Raw genomic sequence first — 6,414 nt, 5'->3', positions numbered from 1 at the left:
TTCTTGACTCTATTCATTGATGATGAATTAGATAATGTAGGTGGATAGGGAGCGTACTCCTTCACTGATGGGTTCTCTGGGTACCATCAGATCAAAATCGTGCTGGAGGATAGAAGCAAGACGACCTTCACGACTGAGTGGGATGTTTTCAATACACGATAATGCCTTTCAGATTGAAGAATGTGCCTACGATTTTTTCACGCGTAGTCATTGCTACGTTCAAAGAGTTTATTCATAATTTTCTGGAGGTCTACTTTGATGACTAGACTATGTTTAGGCTGATAAAACTCCATGTGATAGGTTTGCACCTGATGCTAGATACTTGTCGAAGGTACCAAATTGCACTCAATTTGAAGAAATGCCTATTTTGTGTTCCTTTTGGGACCCTTTTGGGTCATTTCGTTTGTTGACATGGACTGATGGTAAATCCCATGAAGATCACAATGATAATTAATTTGGAGGCATAGATGAGTGTGAAACAGTTGCGCGCAACCTTAAGACATAATGGGTATTATAGGAAGTTTATCAAGGGCTATGACCAGATCACCACGCCTATGGAAAAGTTGTTGAAAAAGGATGTCACATTCTATTGGAACAAGGACTGTAAGAAAAGCTTGGATGTATTGAAAGAAAAAATGGTCACCGTGTCGATTTTAGTCTTCCTGGATTGGAAGAAGGAGTTTCATGTACATGTTGACACGTCATGTATAGCGTTGGGAGCAGTGCTAACACAGGATGGCGGAGGAGAATTGGACCATCCTATAGCATTCACAAGAAGAAGGTTATCCAAGGCTGAGAAGAACTATTCCACCATTGAGTGTGAAGGGTTAGCCATGGTATATGCGCTACAGAAGTTTAGACACTATTTGTTGGGTGGCCATTTTAAGATGTATACAAATCATTCCGGGTTGAAATACCTGGTTAATAAGCTTGTATTCAGGGGGAGAATCCGTAGATGGTTGTTATTGTTCTAGGAGTATGATTTTGAGGTTATTGTGAAGCATAAACGACTAAACATGGGACCAGACCATCTTTCACACATCGAAACAGGGGAGCAGCCCACTAATTTGGAGGAGGGATTACCTTATGCGTAGCTATTTGTTGTGCGTGTCACGAATGGTAACTTTGAAGAAATCATACACTTCATAACGACAGGAAATACCCCAGAAGGTTACACCATCTAGCAGAAAAAGGAGTTAGTGGTGTGTGCAGTAGACTTTTTGTCATTGTCAGGCATTTGTACAAGGTCTGATAAAATATTGCAACAATATGTACTAGAGTTTGAAAGGAGAAGTATCCTCACAGATGCTCATGGGGGCACTGTGGGAGGTCATTATGTAGGGAGAGTGATTGCGTAGAAGATCCTACATGCAGGGTTGTGGTGGCCAGTCCTTCATCAGGATTCAAAAGCTTACTGCAAGGTGGGTGATGTGTGTCAAAGGACTGGCAGGTCATCACGAAGAGATGAGCTGCCTCTAGATCCACAGATGAAAATATAGCCCTTTGAGAAATGGGCGATAGATTTTGTGGGACCCATTTAGCCCCAAGGGAAGAAGACAGGAGCTCGATACATTATCACCGTAACTGAGTATTTGACTCGATGGGCAAAGGCACAACCTGTGAAGGATTTCATAGGCATGACTGCTACAAAGTTCTTCTTTGAGTATGTACTGATGTGATTTGGGTGTCCAAAGATTCTAATGAATGATTGTGGTATGAACTTTCTAAATGAGACGATTAGCGCGCTAACATAGGAATTTTAGGTATATCACCAGAAGAGCACACCTTATCACCCAGATGCTAACAGGATGGTGGAAGCATGCAATAAAGTGCTAGAGAATGTGCTGACCAAGGTTTGAAACGCTCAATGAAGTGATTGGGACCTATGCATACACGTAGTACTATGGGCCTATCGGACAACATGCAAAAACTTGACCGGATAGACACCCTTTAGGCTTGTATATGGTGTTGAAGTAGTGATACCCATGGAATACATTGTGCCTAGTCTACGCATAGCGACACTAATGGGTATGATGCATCGTGGAGCCCTGGAAGAGAGATTTGCGCAGTTGGCTGAGCTTGAGGAAGAGAGATTTGTAGCTAGATTTCACCAACAAGTCCAAAAGGAGCCTGAAAAAACATGGCATGATCAGCACATTAAGTTGCTCACCTTTAAGGTAAATGACCTAGTTTTGTTATATGACAACAATTTTGATAAATTTCCAGGGAAAATTAGAATGCACTGGTTAGGGCCCTATATCATTAACAAGATTACCGATTGTGGATTAGTTCAGTTGATTAAATTGAATGGAGATCCCTTCCTAGGAAAGGTGAATGGGAACCGATTGAAGCCATGCACTGGTGGTTTGGCCATGTGACTATATGATGGTAGCATAGTCTTAGTGCTCCAAGCAATTAAAAGGAGGTGCAGGATTATAAACTACACTACCTGAGTTAGGGAGATGCACCATTGGAGGATTGTGTGAAGCAAGGAAGTGTCATAGGGTTCATGACAGTGTGAAGGGCACTGAACTACTTAGGGATAAAACACACACGTCAGCCGGAAAGTGACCGTTAAAGTCACTGTTCATGATTTGATGGTATAAATGTAGAAAAATGGAACGGGTAGCCAACATTTAAGACGAAATTTATGCGTAAGATCCTTGAAAATCTACTGCCAATCCGGTATTAATGAATCGAATGTGGGGGGAATGGTTGGATTTAAATTCAAAGTGCCCTATAAATTACAGGTGACTGCCCAATGAAAAACACTTGGAATTTTGAGAATTGAGTTGTTGAGCTCTCAAGCGCACATGAACCGAGAATTCTTCGGGGCTCTGACAGCGAGTTCGACATTTGAACAATTACCGAAGGCAACGCAAGAACTATTGAATAGCATCATGTTGACACCTACAATAGCTATGGACAGCGAAGCAGTGACAACTGAGGAGGCTATGCTAGAGGTTGTTAGGTAGGCAGAGGAAGTTGCTCCAGAGGTTGCTGAAGTATTAGCTGAAGTTCCCAAATCCCCACGGACACCTAAACCGAAGCTGACCCCAACGAAGGAGTGCGTGAAGGATAAGAAGGGCAAGCAACCTGCGATATCGGTGCATGCATCACCGAGAAGAAACCCACTAAAGGACAAGCCCACCGCACAGGAAAAGGATAAAGCTATTAACGTGGAGTCGGAAGAGGAAGAAATCGAAGACATCCCGAATGATGATGAAGACTTGGGGATAGACATGGAGGAAGTTGAAGTCCAGGGCACTTACCCTATCACTCGGTTGCATGAGTACGTCCCTCTGCATAATGGCAAGACCAAGGTGTGAAGGAAATTGATGAGAGAAAGGTCCCCTTGCAAGACCCATTGCTATCAGATGAGATTGCTTTTGAAGGACCACTCTTGGGGTAGGTTCCTCTATTAAATCTCGAAGATTGGGACTTAGCTGACCATGAGAAGTTTTCGCACTTGCCAACCGAGCAGCTAATGCATCGCATTATTGACACAACCACCAGGATGATTGCACTAGAGCTATGGAAGTGGCTCATGGGAGTAGGCAAGGTAGGTGTGCTCAACCTGTTATGGGTGCCGCACTACAACCCCACCCCAATTACAGTATTGGCCATCAAGTAGCTGCTATGCTTGGTGCATGATGGATGTCTATGGCTCGAGGAGCCAATACCCATAACTGACAGATTGATCCATAGGATCACACACTGTCCTACACAGGAGAAAATCTGGCCATGATGTTTGGAAGAAAAGGTGGTGAGGAGGCCCTCATGGAGGCCATGAAGGATAAATTTTAGCTTGTGAAGAAGCCGCATGGATATGCCATCTCAAGTATCAGTGACCCTGTCGTAAAGGTGGCTAAGCAAATTTTGGTAGGAAAGGTGATGAGGAAGTGTCATAGATGAGGTGTCGACACCTGTCATCGTGCTAGTAGCCCAATACGTCGAAGGAGTCTAGTTCAATTGGGTGCACTATCTATGCAGTGAGTTCCTTGTGAATTTCCATGAGGCACAGGAGATCAACAAGACCTTCCACTACGCATGGATCTTGATGTATATTGTGTTGGTAGCATGGGAGCTTCCGAAATATAGTCAATTCCCCTCCCTCGTGCTGGACCTACCAGAAGTAGTGAAGTACGCTTCACTGTGAGTGACCAAGGATGTGCAGTGAATCAAGGACAACAAGGTCTTCTAGATCTTGATGGAGAGGAATATTTTCATGGCTATCAATTGCAAACTGTGGTTGTCACCAACTATGTTTGCCAACCTCCAGGACTACCCGGAGTTCCAGGCAGACTTTCACCATGTGTCGATCAGGGCACATAAGGACCCTGCGCAAACATGGTATGACTTGCCTTACTTGGCAATGGATGACACAATGGATATAGTGCTTGATCGTTGGTTGGAAGAGTGGCGCACTACATCAGACTTGGCGGTGGGGGTGAGCAAGTCTACCGCATAGTGTAAGAAGGAGGAGGCCAAGCTCAAGATGGTGCAGCTGGCTAAGAAGAGGAAGATGGATGTCGTCAACAAGGCCCAGGCAAAGTGTGATGTCACCCAACAAACAAGTGGAATAGAGTGGGGCTCTGACAAAGGCGCGAGGTCGCCTTCACCTGAGATAGAGGAAGAAACAGATGAGAAAACAGAGTAGGACAAAGCAGACCTGCAGACGACATTTTCCCGCATCAAGCGTCCAAGGGAACAAGAGAAAGGAGGGTTGAGGAAGAAATCCGAGGGCACCAAGATGTCACTAGACCTAATCACCCTCATAGAGGGTGATTTGCAGGAAATTGGAGACATGGTGTGGGATATCACCACGGAGGCCCTACAACAGTTTGAGCAGCAACAACAACTAATATTGGGGGCCATCCAGAGAGGTCTATGGGAGTTGCAGACCCATGCATCATAGGCTGGCACGGTTTCCACAAGCCTCACTATTGGCACTTCAGAAGCTGCAAAGATGCTGAGTGCTAAGGTCTCCTGCATGATAGTGCTGCCAAATAGAGCACTGACCATAGAGAATGAATCTGGCAGGCCCATTATTAGCACCCTTAAGGGATTAGGGTTGAACTTGGCAATTCTCCCTAGTGAGGCACTCCACCTATTGTAGGATGGAGTGATTGCAGAGCTGAGGGCCTGTGAACACGGCACTTTATAGGTGATCATCATGCAAAGGATTAACAATGAGTAGATGGTCATATAGCGAGACTCTACCATCACTGCCATGACCGAGGTAACTGACCAAAACAAGTGTATAATTCACGTCGTGGAGGAGGCATGCTGAATGGTCCTAGAGTTGGCCATTTCTACGGAAGAACTGGTCAAGGTGCATGTCCACAAGCTTGCTACAAGGGTGTGCGATGCTCTCATAGAGATGGCTAGGATTCATCTAGAGTTGATCCTATAGATTACAGAATTACAGTTGAAGGCCCAGACTTCAACTCCACCAGAAGTAAAGGAGTAGCGTGCAATTGTTGCCAGAGAAGCAATAGCGGTGGTCAATAGTGTAGTAGCAGACTGCACACAACTTTTTGACCAATCGTTTGAGGTCCTAACGAGACAGCGGGAGGACCCTAATGTACAATGGTTGGAGATAGAAGAATAAGAACTGTAGTAGCACTATGATGAATTAAAAGGTACAATGTGAACCATCACTCTCACTCAGCGATTAGAAAAACTACAAGAGGCCAAGCAGTTGAAAGAACTGGTAGATGCAACACAGCACAAGGAGGAAGTGATGAAGGCACGATTGAAGCCTTGGTTGGATGAGGCTTATGCGGTCATAGCCTCTATTGAAGGAAAGCTTGTGAATCTGCAAGAAACTTAGCAAAAGCTTCAGGCCGATAGTTCAGGAAGAGTGACTGAGTAGATGGTTAAAGAAGTGAAGCAGGCAGCCACACAGTGCACTGCCAAAGTTTCAGTCATACAGGTTGAGCTGGGAGGTCTTCGCACTAAGATCTCCATGCCCACATAGTGACCCGAGGGCGAGTCACGATGCTTGTGTTTGGGGCCTGTTGGGAATGTGATCCCCCTAAGGACAGTTTTTGGGGCTAAAAGCCCATGTTGTGGGATAAGTTTTGTAATAAAGTTGTAAAGTCTCTGCATTTTTTGGTCGTGGAGCGCGAAGGTGTCATGAGTCATAAAGGGTTGTTTGCCCTTATTTTGTAAAGTGTAAAGTTGGTTGTAAAGATCCACTTATGGTCTGCAGACCACAAGATTGTATAAAAAGAGCTAAGTAAGTAAGCACTATGGGGGTCTTAAGTGTTATACTAGAAGACAAGTCTTGGAGTCTTGGTAGTGGAGTCTAAGTGTTTTGGGTCTTAGCATATGTAGAGGGTTTGTAGCTGAGTGCGTAGAGTCCTAAGGCAAAAGTTCGCAGCTGAGTGTGCGAACCCCTATAACTGT

Source organism: Pinus tabuliformis, chromosome 9 (assembly GCF_031772625.1).
Source record: "Pinus tabuliformis cultivar Carrire ecotype Pingquan chromosome 9, CPIR1, whole genome shotgun sequence".
Classification (NCBI taxonomy): Eukaryota; Viridiplantae; Streptophyta; class Pinopsida; order Pinales; family Pinaceae; genus Pinus; species Pinus tabuliformis.
The sequence above is the reverse complement of the archived record's forward strand: the minus strand, read 5'-3'. Positions refer to the sequence as shown.